Genomic DNA, 16,316 nt, shown 5'->3' with positions numbered 1-16,316 from the left:
CGCTCACTCACCCATACTTCTATTAATATTATACACACGATAATATATGCACAGAATACACATAGCAATATCCTAGTCTGATACCAGACAGCACGTCGTCTACGCTACAAAGTGTTCCTCCGTCTCGAGCCTCCATCGACCACGACATAAACATCACCCTTCAGGACATGCCTAAGTGACATCTCATGTCCAACATTTGCCCGCTGCCCTGGCGTCCTGCTAGTCTGTCCGGCCGTTCCATCGCCCAAATCACTACGACATTAGCATATCTTCCATTGCTCTGTGTTAACGCTCGAGACATCATTTAAACTCTAACCCCAATTTGCAGTTGATCTTATGTTGTAGAGTGTCCGTGAAACATTGATACTGACACGAGTAGTCTTGTAACTGTAGATTGTGGGAAGTGTAAACCATTAATTCAGAAAAAGCCAGTAAACTTGGGATTCAAATAAACACGACAAAACCCTTTCCATAATCATAAGAAACATCTGCAATACGCAGAGTCCAGTCTACGGATATGTGCAATACGCAGAGTCCAGTCTACGGATATCTGCAATACGTAGAGTCCAATCTACGGATCCGGCTGTGGCTTATCATGAGCAAGAGTTTGTAAATCACCGTCAACCAATGCTGACTCAACGTGTGCCTTGCGTAATCGTCACAAATACACGGAAAAGCGGCGTGTGGCGTGAGAGTTTCTAGGACTTCAGTCCTGTCCCACAACGAAGCACATGTGATGCATGTGGTTTCACCTTAGGCAAGTGAGTTTGTTCACAATTGCCTCTGTTCACCCAGCAGAAAATGGGTACCCGGTGAAATAAGACCATTAACCTTCAAGCGTCTAACAGGCGGCTTGGGTTATCAGGGGTAATAATGGTTCACATTATTAGAGCAGGATATCAACCCTGGAAAAGACGCGTTATAAACGCATTGTATTCTCATTATTATCATAGAGGCAAGTCTATAGCTCACAAAATATCGTAGAATCATGTAGTTCGAGTCCAAATAGAAACTTATATCGGTTAATGAATGATGCGTCCAGTTACGAAATGTTATTCAGAGAAACACAATGACTTGTAACCTAAACTGGATAATTCATTCTACAGTTTGTTCCCAGTTTACATTTGTGTATTTAAGCATGCAAGGTATCAACGGTATAAACTTTTCTAAGGGAGGCATTATCGGTCATATATATGTCATCTCACTTTGATCGTGACTCCTAAACAAATACTCATAATTATAGTCCCCATCGTACAATGGACTCCAGTTTTATGACAGACTACCTCTGGTAATGGAAATGGTTTGTCGCTATGATATACAGCCTTACAATGCCAGTTATTATTCTTGACTATGAGCTTTAGTGAGTGAGTGAGTGAGTGGGTGAGTGGGTTTGGTTTTACGCCGCTTTTAGCAATATTCCAGCAATATCACGGCGGGGGAGACCAGAAATGGGCTTCACACATTGTACCCATGTGGGGAATCGAACTCGGGTCTTCAGCGTAACGAGCGAACACTTTAACCACTAGGCTACCCCACCGCCCCCTTTACTGAATGAGTGAGTTTAGTTTTACGCTGAAATCAGCAATATTCCAGCTATATGGTGGCGGTCTGTAAATATTCGAGTCTGGACCAGACAATCCTCGATCGATCTACGTATCGGTCTACGCAATTGGGATACGATGACGTGTAAACCAAGTCAGCGAGTCTGATCAACCAAGCCTTTTTGTAGCCTTTTACGACAAACATGGGTAACTGAAGATCAATTCAAACCCGGATCTTCACGGGTCCTTTGAGCTTTAGATGATACACGCCTATGGGGGTCTCATCACCTTTGGCACTCACACTTTGTAGGAATACTTAAGTAGATACAACAGCTAATACCAAGTCCACCTCAGTCAAACCAGAGCCTCACGACTGAGAATAAACTCTTATGCTCCTCAGAGGGAGTGGTGTAAAGACATATAGCCGCAGGTCGAGCTATCAAAAGGGAGTGACATCGCTATGCATTGATGAAGATGGGTACGTACAGATGAAGGTGGATGTGGACAGATAAAGAAGCATATCTACAGATAAGATAGGTACTTACAGATAAAGGTGAGTGTGACGGTTAAAGAAGCATATGTACAGATGAAGATAGGTATTTACAGATGAAGGTGGATTTGTACAGATAAAGAAACATATATACAGATGAAGATAGGTATGTGCAGATGAAGGTGGATATGTACAGATAAAGGAGCATATCTACAGATGAAGAAGTGTGTGTACAGATGAAGGTTGATGTGAACAGATAGAGAAACAAATGCACAGATGAAGAAGGGTGTGTACAGATGAAGGTTGATGTGAACAGATAGAGACACATATGTAGAGATGAAGAAGTGTGTGTACAGATGAAGTTTGATGTGAACAGATAGAGACACATATGTAGAGATGAAGGCTGATGTGAACAGATAGAGACACATATGTACAGATGAAGGTTGATGTGAACAGATAGAGACACATATGTACAGATGAAGAATTGTGTGTACAGATAAAGGTTGATGTGAACAGATGGAGACACATATGTAGAGATGAAGAAGGCTGTGAACAGATGAAGGTTGATGTGAACAGATAGAGAAACATATGTAGAGATGAAGGTTGATGTGAACAGATAGAGACACATATGAAGAGATGAAGAAGGGTGTGTACAGATGAAGGTTGATGTGAACAGATAGAGACACATATGTACAGATGAAGAAGTGTGTGTACAGATGAAGGTTGATGTGAACAGATAGAGACACATATGTAGAGATGAAGAAGGGTGTGTACAGATGAAGGTTGATGTGAACAGATAAAGACACATATGAAGAGATGAAGGTTGATGTGAACAGATAGAGACACATATGTACAGATGAAGAAGGGTGTGTGAAGATGAAGGTTGATGTGAACAGATAGAGACACATATGTAGAGATGAAGGTTGATGTGAACAAATAGAGACACATATGTAGAGATAAAGGTTGATGTGAACAGATAGAGACACATATGTAGAGATGAAGAAGGCTGTGTACAGATAAAGGTTGATGTGAACGGATAGAGACACATATGTACATATGAAGAAGGGTGTGTACAGATGAAGGTTGATGTGAACAGATAGAGACACATATGTAGAGATGAAGAAGGTTGTGTACAGATAAAGGTTGATGTGAACAGATAGAGACACATATGTTGATATGAAGGTTGATGTGAACAGATAGAGACACATATGTAGAGATGAAGAAGGTTGTGTACAGATAAAGACACATATGTACAGATGAAGAAGGTTGTGTGGAGATGAAGGTAAATGTGAACAGATAGAGACACATATGTAGGGATGAAGGTTGATGTGAACAGATAGAGACACATATGTAGAGATGAAGGTTGATGTGAACAGATAGAGACACATATGTACAGATGAAAAAGGTTGTGTACAGATAAAGGTTGATGTGAACAGATAGAGACACATATGTACAGATGAAAAAGGTTGTGTACAGATGAAGGTTGATGTGAACAGATAGAGACACATATGTACAGATGAAGGTTGATGTGAACAGATAGAGACTCATATGTATGAGATGAAGGTTGATGTGAACAGATAGAGACACATATGTAGAGATGAAGGTTGATGTGAACAGATAGAGACACATATGTATGAGATGAAGGTTGATGTGAACAGATAGAGACACATATGTAGAGATGAAGGTTGATGTGAACAGATAGAGACACATATATACAGATGAAAAAGGTTGTGTACAGATGAAGGTTGATGTGAACAGATAGAGACACATATGTACAGATGAAGGTTGATGTGAACAGATAGAGACTCATATGTATGAGATGAAGGTTGATGTGAACAGATAGAGACACATATGTAGAGATGAAGGTTGATGTGAACAGATAGAGACACATATGTATGAGATGAAGGTTGATGTGAACAGATAGAGACACATATGTAGAGATGAAGGTTGATGTGAACAGATAGAGACACATATGTACAGATGAAGAAGGGTGTGTGCAGATGAAGGTTGACGTGAACAGATGGAGAAACATATGTGGAGATGAAGGTTGATGTGAACAGATAGAGACACATATGTAGAGATGAAGAAGGGTGTGTACAGATGAAGGTTGATGTGAACAGATAGAGAAACATATGTAGAGATGAAGAAGTGTGTGTACAGATGAAGGTTGATGTGAACAGATAGAGACACATATGTAGAGATGAAGAAGTGTGTGTACAGATAAAGGTTGATGTGAACAGATAGAGACACATATGAAGAGATGAAGATTGATGTGAACAGATAGAGACACATATGTAGAGATGAAGAAGGGTGAGTACAGATGAAGGTTGATGTGAACAGATAGAGAAACATATGTAGAGATGAAGGTTGATGTGAACAGATAGAGACACATATGTACAGATGAAGAAAGGTGTGTACAGATGAAGGTTGATGTGAACAGATAGAGAAACATATGTAGAGATGAAGAAGTGTGTGTACAGATGAAGGTGGATGTGAACAGATAGAGACACATATGTACAGATGAAGAAGGGTATGTACAGATGAAGGTTGATGTGAACAGATAGAGAAACATATGTACAGATGTAGAAGGGTGTGTACATACGAAGGTTGATGTGAACAGATAGAGACACATATGTAGAAATGAAGAAGGGTGCGCACATACGAAGGTTGATGTGAACAGATAGAGAAACATGTTGAGGCACTAGGCTACCCCACCGCCCCTGAGGTGAAAAGGTGAAATTCGGGTTTAACGTCGTGCTTGGAGAATATTTCTGGTCATATGACGACGTGCATGCGTGTGTGTATGTGTGAAGGTGCGGCTGCTTGTACTAGCCCAGACTGAAGCTGGTTTTATAGTGCTAGCCCACTGAGATACCATGCCGCAGTGAAGCATGAATACCCCACTCAGACATTATACTGACTCCGAGCCGACCAGTCCTTGTTGTACCAATTAATGCCGAACGCCAGGCAGGGACCAACCATATTACCATATTTAGAACGAAGAAGTGGTGTACAGATGTCGGTGGATGTGAACAGATAGAGACACATATGTACAGATGAAGAAGGGTATGTACAGATGAAGGTTGATGTGAACAGATAGAGAAACATATGTACAGATGTAGAAGGGTGTGTACATACGAAGGTTGATGTGAACAGATAGAGACACATATGTAGAAATGAAGAAGGGTGCGCACATACGAAGGTTGATGTGAACAGATAGAGAAACATATGTACAGATGTAGAAGGGTGTGCACAGATGAAGGTTGATGTGAACAGATAGAGAAACACATGTACAGATGAAGAAGGGTGTGCACAGATGAAGGTGGTGCGTTGAGGTGAAATGAGGTTTAACGTCGTACTTAAGAATATTTCGGTCATGTGACAACGTGCAGACGTGTGTATGTGTGGCTGCTTGTACTAGCCCAGACTTAAAGCTGTTTTATAGTGCTAGCTCACTGAGATACCATGCCTCAGTTACGCATGGATACCCCAATCAAACACATTATACTGACCCCGAACCGACCAGTACAGAAGAATATGTACAGATGAAGAAGGGTGTGTACAGAGGAAGGTGGGTGTGTACAGATAAAAGAGCATATGTACAGATGAAGAAGGGTGTGTCCAGATGAAGGGTATATGAAGCTGAAGAAGTGTATGTACAGACGAACATGCGTATATAGAGGTGGACATCAGTTGCGTGAGTGACGTCTATAATCTTTGGTGAACGAATTTCTTTGCCCTGAACCACATATCGTTCACCAACTATCAGTAATTGCCTGACTGTCCTCTGTTGCATACAGCCTGTGTTTCATTCTTGAAACATAATTATACTCGTCTCGTATTGGGACGACAAAGACAGCAGAACCAAAATAATAACTTTGATGCAGACGAAGTGTGAGCTTCGTTGGAAGTAAGGCATGCAATCTGACGTTGATTAAAAGTGCTACTTCACATGGAACTATTTTTACCATCTTGCAGTATTCTTCCAAGGGTATCCGTAACATGATTAGCACGGACCGCGGAAGCATCTTTCCCTAATGAAGAAATACATAGACCAATCGGCTATTCTAGTTCCACATCACCCGTCCAAATCTACGGTACTCTGTCTCGAGCTATGTTTACTGCGCAAGCACTTCCTCCCAAGCCGTGAAGTGTCATCAGATCAGGGGATTATTACACTTGCTCAGTGACACTAATGAAGCTGGTGTTATCGGGAATGTGGTTTGATCAGTCTATGTCCGATGATTGCGATGAGATCAATGGAAGGGGAGCCGCTGGTGAAAGAAGGGGCACTACTAGCTCTACTTCCCGTCAGGTTACAAATCGCCGCATCCAGAGAGCGTTCATTATTTCGAGGTCTTGCTGCCAGCGAGATATTGCTGTCATCTCAGACCTGCAGCTAATTTCACACTCGTTACTCATATAGATGGTCATCAGCTGTCCGGGCTTTATTTGTTTCGTTTCAAGGCCATCGCCTTTGGATTCGTGCCAACAGTGATCAGGTCCGAACCATGCTATCAGACGCCGCATAGTTTGAATGTTACTGAATCGAATATTCACTTATTAGTACCAAGGGTACAAATTTGTCGATATTAGAAGTAGTTTTCATTGGATATTGATTCTACAGGTTTTGATTCATGCTAATAGAGAGTATATCCTCACCAGTGTCAACTGATTTAGTGTATTTAAATATATTTCCGATTCTCTGAGTGTTGTCGGTATAGCTGCATAGGTATAGGATTGACAGACCACACGCTGATTTACAGGCCAGATATAGCCGTGTGTTGGCACTGTAGGGTATACCTCCTTGCGATGTCTCTGAGAATATATAGTGAGAAAACGATAGGACCTAACACCGATCCTTGCGGTACTCCAAACATCATGTCATCGTATCCCAATTGCGTAGATCGATGCTCATGCTGTTGATCACTGCATTGTCTGTTCCAGACTCGATTCTTTACAGACCGGCACCATATAGCTGGAATATTGCTGAATGCGCTCACTCACTCATGACCCAAACATCATGTGCCGTTTTTCAGATGTGTTCGAGCAAAGGTTGACCACGTGGTACCGGCTAGCCTTGCTCCAAGGCTGTACTGAATGCTAAGCCCATGGATGTAAAGTAATTCTATCCTTTAAAGATGCAAGTCCGGATAAACGGACTGTATTATATATGTGTTATTTCTACTAATAATTTTTAGAAACCGACTTAACCTGACGAAAAAATAGAAACACAGACGTACGTGAGACTTATGATAATCATTTAATAAACAAAAATCATGTTCCCCCAATTTGACTGAAAATTCATTCAATTTGTAATGCCGGTCTTGCATTTGCCCCAATTCAAAAGTCAAGGGGTCAAAATAAAAAATGAAATCAGATTTCATTTAAAAAGTGCATAAGAGTTACTTTGTGAGACAGGAGTTGGGGGACACGTCATCAATAGTGAGCATGACCACGCTGGGCGTCTCGTCACGTCAGCAGGAATCCTGTTCCATAAGTCCAAGAGAGTCTCTTCAAGTTCCTGTCGGTTCGCTGGAGGTGGTGCACGCTGTCTCAGCTGACGATCAAGATGATCCCATAGATGTTCTATGGGGTTCATGTCTGGAGAACGCGCTGGCCACGGCAACACGATGACGCTAACGTTGTGCAGGTATTCTCGAACAGTTCTAGCGGCGTGAGGCCTTGCGTTGTGGTGCAGAAAAATGACTCCTCTTAGCTGTTGTCGAATAAATGGCATCACAAAAGATCTCAAACCTTCATCCCTGTATCGGTTGACATTCAGATTTCCTCGGATGATAACCAGTCTTGTTGATCTCTGGCCAACCAATTCCCGGCCATACCATGGCGCCTACAGTGGCCTACTCCATCGAACGGTTGAACTTCTTGAACGCAGTTTTGTGCCAGTCACTCTCCTCTACGTCGAAAAACTCGTACTTTGCCATCCGAACAGACTGAACCGACTTTCATCTGTAAAGAATGCTCTCTCTCAGTCGCTGCCATCGACGTACAGTTTGCGCCCACTGCAGTCTGCGTTGAGGGTGTGGACGGGTCAAGGGTGGTATGCTCCTATACCAGCCGTACCAAGTCGTCGGAAGACTGTACGTCCGCAGATGGCGTGTCCTAGTGCTGTCGCCGACGTTAACGTCGCCGTCACGAATCTGTTCCCGAAGTGGATCTGTCGGATGTAGCAGTCTTCGGTCTTCCCGATCTTGGGCGGTCTTGGATCCTTTTTGCTGGTAGAGGTTCGTAAATATGTTGATGATGTCCTGGCTGCATTGAAGGTTCTTGCCAGCTGACGTTGTGAAATATGGCGTCGGTCTGAAATAATCAAATCTGACAAGACAACCCCTTCGACATCACGAACTTCGATAACGCAATTGGGACACGATGACAATTGATGAGTCAACCAAGTCTGCGAGACCCGAAGTCGCCTCTTAGGACCATAGGAAAAGAGTCAATTCCATTCGACAAACAGATATTTGATCATATGACACTTATAATTAATCAGGCCAATCCTAATTATTTCGCTGTAGCTCCGCGTTCTGAGAACTGTTTCTCTTTTTGTTTTTCTCTTGCAGCATTAAAACTATGCGACAAAGTAAACCGAAAATATTGATATGGATGTTGTTGCCACTTTGTTTTTCACACAACAGCAGGCAGCAGGAAGACTTCACTGACGTGTACAGAGAGAAATATAAACAATGCCATGTATGGACATATGATATATCATTTCTACATGAGGTGATGTATTGATTTTTGTACTGAAATTGTCTTTAGGATATCAAATTGTAAGTTCGGGGATATTAATAAAATCAGATACAACAAAATAGTTGGAGCGATTAGTAGTATCAATAATGAATATGCAGAAGAGTCGAATTTGCCACGTGATTAACTCAACTGCCAGTAGCTGGTGATGCTGAATGAATGGTAAAGAGAAATCGTATACTCTGTAGCTGACAATCTGCTCCTGCTTGCAGCTGTACAGTCATCCGCATACATGATGACACACATTCATGATACAAAGCTGAAATGTGACATTTATTAACCACAAAGGCAGAGTGTAATATGACCGAACCGCTGCTCTTCATACACACACACAGCAAACAACAATCAGTCACATTACTGTCCCTCATCCAGATCTCTAACAAGAGTCAAATGACAGTGACGTTCAAATGACGATGTTAGAGAAGAAACACAATCCTTCTGATGTGTTATAGCTCACCACTTAACGGAATAGCAGATCAAATATTCATCCCATCAATGTTTAATTTGTTTCACATAATGACATTATTGTGTGAATACACAATGCCTTTTCGAAAGTGGTCAAATGTAACATATGTTATATTTGGGATTACACTTTCTCCGTGATCTAGACTAGCAGTAAATACCTAGACTACCACTTGTCAGACTTATTCCTTTTGCGGAAATTGCGATGGCTGAGTGGGTTAGATCGCTGGCGATTTGGTGCCTGACCCTAAGAGTGTGGGTTCGAATCCGATGGATTCAGCATAAAGAGGTGCAAAATTGTATCTGAGAAAATGTAATCCCAAATATAACATACTCGTAAGCATAGCTTTTGGCTGTGAGAGCCGTGCCAGTTTACACTTGTCAGATGGGTACACGAACTCTGTCTTCTAGCCTACCAGCTGTCAGATCGGTAGTTTAGGCTTACCCTTTTGGCGAACACCTGGTATCATCACTGTTTTTCGGCGCTGAAAATGTTCACTGCTACTTTCACTTTTACGACACATGTATCTGTTTCGTAGGTTATTTAAGACCGTTAATTTTCTTGCGCTGACTTATTCTGCTGAAATAGTGGACACAAATGTGACCAAATACGGCTTCCTAATGGAGAACACCTGTTTAGACTGTCCCTCTGTGTGCTAACAATGTCGTCAATGGCTATACCAACACGCGAGCCAAGGGACCATTAAATGCCGCACTCCGCCATTTCTGTGGTCATTTGGAGAAGAGATCAATACAGCTGGATATACATAGTGCTGCAGGCCACTTCCATCGACCAAATCAACGTTGTATCAGAGACAAGGGTTTATTGTTTGATCACTGTGTTTTATGGCTCCTGTCGTCTATCCTTAGTAAAACAGCGAACTACTTCCTCCCGCCATCTAACGTACTATATATGGGATGAGAAGCGTTTCATCCCCAGTTCAAATAGCAACTTGAAACAGACACTGCTAATGTTTCGTAACATGGGCTGTTGTACAAGGACTATCTCCCTATAGTTAGTTATCAGGGAACTGAGCGATAACATGTATTTGTATGTAGGTTTCCAGAGCTTCAGAAAGACGGCCTTCTGAGTCATTTGTAACTGGCAGTCTGTGAAATAGGTGAATAATGATAGAGGAAACGCGCGTCGTCACAGTAGAACAACAGGCCGGAACCCTCACTAATACACCTGTATCTTTTCAGAATGTTAGAATGGACGTTCCCCTCACTAACACACCTGTATCTGGCCAGTACGCTAGGATAGGTGTTTTCCTCACTAACACACCCGTATCTGCCCAGTACGCTAGGATAACCGTTCCCCTCACTAACACACCTGTATCTGCCCAGTACGCTAGGATAGGTGTTTTCCTCACTAATACACCTGTATCTAACACAGGATAGGTGTATCTGCCCAGTACGCTAGGATAACCGTTCCCCACTAACACACCTGGATCTGCCCAGTACGCTAGGATAGGTGTTTTCCTCACTAATACACGTGTATCTGCCCAGTACGCTAGGATAACCGTTCCCCTCACTAACACACCTGTATCTGCCCAGTACGCTAGGATAACCGTTCCCCTCACTAATACACGTGTATCTGCCCAGTACGCTAGGATATCCGTTCTCCCCCATAAGACAAATGTATCTGGCCAGTACGCTAGGATAGGCGTTCCCTCACTAACACACCTGTATCTGGCCAGTACGCTAGGATAACCGTTCCCCTAACTAGCTATAAGCACACCTGTATTTGCACAGTATGTAAGAAAGGGCGTTTTACGTCACTTAAACAGCTCTATATACACAGTTAGGATAAGCGTTCACACCACTAATATACCATATTTGGGCAGGATTCATATTATAGTATCTATCCATTAACCATATATTATTAAAGTTGCTTTAATGTCAGAAAACAGTATAGGGTTCGTTCGAAGTTCATGCACAGAAATTGTTGTTATGTTATTGCTTGACCTAAACTAGACATGAGTCGGCCGTAGCATTCACGGGTGATGGACTGAAGTATTGAGGATGAAACCACCCAAACCACCTTAATCCGGATTACTTACTTCGCATAAGTACCTATCTTATGTTGCACCTATCTAGTACACCTTACATTCCCTACCAGTTGCACCTATTACAATATACTTTGCCACATCGGTTGCGCCTATTACAATATACTTTGCCATATCGTTTGCACCTATTGCAATATACTTTGCCATATCGGTTGCACCTATTACAATATACTTTGCCATATCGGTTGCACTCATTACAATATACTTTGCCATATCGGTTGCACCTATTACAATATACTATGCCATATCGGTTGCACCTATTACAATATACTTTGCCACATCGGTTGCACCTATTACATATACGTTGCCATATTCTTGCACCTATTACAATATACTTTGCCCTATCGGTTGCACCATTCTTTCCGCCATACTTTGAGCAACCGTCAAACAAACAGATACAGAACGAAGCCAACTGGTTAACCGTACGCCTGTTATGCCGAAAGCAAAGCTTCCATTATCAATACCGTTACACTTACAGTAGCCCATTCTGGGTGTCCCGCGCTTTGGTATTGTTTCAATAATGCTAAAACAGTGTAAAATCATACTCACTCACTACTATCTAGTTCTTCTGTCACTGCTACTGATATACAACTACCAGAATTACCGCTACTTATAGGTATGTTCTACTACAGTTGTTTCTACCAGCTAATATCAGGTAACAGTTACAGGAAGATATCGATAACGCTAACCGATTGAGTGTGGATGGTCGTCATTGGGATGGAGAATACACTTGGTGATCTAACGTGTTGTGTGACCATATTCACCTCTCTATGAACAGTAAGAAACAGGTATGACCTGCACACGAAACACTACGGTACGATGTAAAAGTACATTTGGACAGGGCCAGGATAATGAAAATACTACTGCTTATTGTTTACTTATAATCGCTCATGCTAAATGTAGACATGTACATGCACGTTCTCGTAATTACTAATGAATTTAAGTTACGAAATTTAAAATTTAAAATTACTCTTCTGACAAAGAGAGACGTCATCACCCAGAATGGTTAACTGGCAAACAAGAACATGCCGATCATTACTTCCTTATAGTTTGACCTAGTTCGGAATTAGTCGCATGATGGCGTGTCAAGTCCTGGTGACCTGTCATCTGACGGATTCCGGTGGGAAGCTCCGATCTGCTTCCACAACCAAAGACGTTTTTCAACTCAACACACACTTAAAAGACATCCAATTAGATTTTTTGATTAAAGATCCCACAATCACACTTTACAGTGAATTGAAATCGGAGGACGTTTTTCTTTTGTTTAGCACTTTGCATTTCGTAAATGGTGATAATTTGTAAGTTGAGTAAAGCCACTTAATGGTTAGCAATCACTAATTTAGATGTGCCTAATGATCTGCGAGATAAATCCCTCAGAAGGCGTTTACTTTTTCCTGCGCACTTCACATGGAGTAAACACCATCAAGATGCATCCTTCCTCGCGGGCACACAACCTGACAGTCAGATATCAAAATCACATCAAATGAAGACGTCTGAATGATGAGCGAATCCTGACAAGGATGGATCCCAAAAAAATCTACCGATCCGGGGCATAGACGTCTAATTAAATCTCTTCACAGCTCCTGATTGCGATCTGACGCTGCAAAGAGTAAGGTGATGAGGTGAACGCTTGGGAGGTGAGACGGGGGGAAAGGGTGGGGCAAATTTGCCGCTGTGGGGTATGTGCTTTTCTTGACGGTCTGACTAATTGATGTGTAAATAATAGAACAGTTCAGTCATTCACAGAACTGCGAGGCGGTGGAATGATGCTCAGAAAAAGGTCATGGTAAGGCAGACACTATTATCGCTAGGCTTTTGTGATTCATCTAAATCTTTTGCTTTTGTTTAAAATAGTTTTCAATCCCATTTACTTCCATCAAAAGATATCTTTACTCACTACGCTCCAACATTCATATTTTGTGACAAACATCATCAAATATCTCATAACTTCAAAAAGTCTCCAACACTTCCTTCTAATGGTAAATGTCACATTTAGAGAAGTCAGTCACTTAAGCAACGTATTATATGATCAATTATTAGCAATGATGATGATATTTATCATGCACATACGGTCATAGAAGAAACAGACGCTTTCAGAGGCAGCAGCAGCCCAAAGGACACACACACACACACACACACGCACGCACGCACGCACACGCACACACACACACACACACACACACACACACACACACACACACACACACACACACACACACACCAGACAAACAACGGGAGCATATGTCCACACCACCTGAGAGATATGACATGCCATCAACTGACAAGCATGTGACCCGTGAAGATGCGGGTAAGATTGGTCTAAAGTAACCCATGTTAGTCGTCAGAGGGAACTAGCGGTATCGGGTGGTCAGGCTCGCGGACTGGTATCATGTCATCGTATCCCAATACTGGGAATATATGAGACAAATATCCCCTCCCCAAAACCCCGGAATAACGGTTACAAATATTTGGTGAAAAGAGAGGATGCAGGTTTCGTGGTGATGACCATAAAGAAGGCCAAACTCTCCTCTCAGTAAAAGATTTTCTAGATAGAGAGAAGCAAAGACAATACAAAACGTCCTGCAATGTTTAATGAAAGACCAACAAACCTATCCCGGCAACCACAATGGCGGCGAGATTCATTACCGCAGACGTTTATACAAATATCGACGCAATTTGCTGGATTCAGCGTACGCCTTTTAACATGTTTAGAGCCGAATATGAGCACGTTGGATACAGCGAAATGGCATAACGAATACCATCTGAAATTCTAATCCCTCCGCAGCTTTAATATAACGTTTTCAGCATATCGGATTACTGATTGCGCTTCTACTGTTCATCGATGCTTTGGTGTGACTGATCAAGAGCCATGACAACACGAACAGAACCGTGCTTGAATATCATTACCGTAATAGCTGACGAGCGGAGGGAAAGATTCAACTCCAGCCTTTGAAGTCTATTGGTTCCTTTATCTTCCCCTGTTTGTGCTGACAGTGACATATAGTGTGCTATATCACGCGGTGGACAAATAACCATTTCCGTCCGATCTCAGAAACAAAGAAGCAATTATATCAGGGATGTGAGTCTGTGCTAGATAATGCAATGTCACAGCAAGCTGCTTTGTTGCTGATGAAGGGTGTCGTCATCTCCGTGACACCCAGCTGCTCTCAAATATGTCTGGATGGCGATGATCCCTTGATTCAGTGTCTGCTTCTTTCACCACGTAGACAACACAGTCAGTTCTAACATGTATGTCAGAAGTAGTAATGGAATAATATACTTTGATTTAAAACTTCCACACAGACCCAAGTTGCCTAGAGGAAATGAAACTATCGCTTTTTCGACTTTGACTTCTTTCATCTTAGTTCAAATGCTCCCTGTGTACACGCAGACGACATCGAAACAACAGTTAGATTCCTACCTCCAATTATAATTTAATTTCAAATGAACTTTTCAATTTAAAGCTGTGGTATCAGCTACATCATGCACGTGTTTGTAATCTTATGTGTATGCTAGTGATTCATCTTACTGGAGAAGTCTCCGTTGGGATTCGGGGCAGACTAGTCCTCCTGGTTTCGAATCCTTGTCAGAACTAATTGGCATGGTGTGCCTGGGTCCCCATGACACGAGCGTTGGTGCCCTCAAACACAGATTTGCTTAAAACAAAAGTTTCTTACGGTCTTTCAAAGTTAACACATTCAGATCTCGTTATTATTCATTATTTCAAGATGTTTTTCATAGTGAAGTACTCTAGCTGTCCCCGGGAACGGTTCCTGCCAGAGGAGTAATGTCCTTGAGATGGGGATTGTTCCTTGTTATGTTTTCAAATTAAAGGGCGACTTCGTCCTTATGAAAGGTTTATTGCCATCTAAAACATCATCTTGTTATAAAGAAGAAAAATGGAATTCATTAAGATGTGATAGTTAACCAATCTGCCTCATGAATCAATTTATACCTAAAGTTAAAAATATATGACAGAAATAGAACCAATAAAATGCCTTTAAAAGTCATCGGGAAGCTTCGCGATTCTATTTGCCCGATTTACCCAAGCCTTTAAGTGGCCGTTAATGTGAACCATAAACGACATTAGGGTCCAAAATGTACCCAGATAGATTGTGTTCCCTTTCCCAGAAGTTGCACTTCTTAAAATTAGCTTGAACTGAATCTCAATCTATCACACCACACTTTGTGCCTATCTTTTAAACCATGCTTTGAACAACCGTCAAGCAAATAGAGGCAGAACGAAGCCAAGTGGTTAAATATTCACTCGTCATACTGAAAGCAAGGTTTCCATTACCAATACTGTTACAATTTGAGTAGCCCATTCTCGGTGTCCCGCGCCCTGGTTATGTTTCAATATTGCTAAAACAGTGTAAAATCATACTCACTCACTAGTGTCCAGTGCTGTTATTGTTGCTCCAGATATACAACCACCAGAATTAACGCTACTTAAAATACCAGCTAATATCAGGTAACAGTTACAGGAAGTTCTCGATAACACGAACCGATTTAGTCCAGGGTCTTCATTGGGATGGAGAATACACTTGGTGATCTAACGTTGTTGTATGACCATATTCACCTGCACACGAAACACGATGTAAAAGTACATTTGGACAGGGCCAGGATAATGAAAATACTGCTTCTTATTCTTTACTTATAATCGCTCATGCTAAATGTAGACATGTACATGCACGTTGTCGTAATTACTCATGAACTTAAGTTACAAAATTGAAATTTGTCTTAAAGACTACTGTTCCGCCAAAGAGAAACGCCAATCATCCATAGTGGTTAATTGGCAAACAAGAAGATGTCGATCATTACTTCTTATAGTTTGACCTAGTTCGGAATTAGTCGCCTGATGGCGTGTCAAGTCCTGACGACCTGTCATCTGACGGATTCCGGTGGGAAGCTGCGATCTGCTTCCACAACCAAAGACGTTTTTCAACTCAACACACACTTAAAAGACATCCAATTAGATTTTTTGAT

This window comes from Haliotis rubra, unplaced genomic scaffold (assembly GCF_003918875.1).
Source record: "Haliotis rubra isolate DU_JTF1 unplaced genomic scaffold, ASM391887v1 Scf19, whole genome shotgun sequence".
Lineage (NCBI taxonomy): Eukaryota > Metazoa > Mollusca > Gastropoda > Lepetellida > Haliotidae > Haliotis > Haliotis rubra.
The sequence above is the reverse complement of the archived record's forward strand: the minus strand, read 5'-3'. Positions refer to the sequence as shown.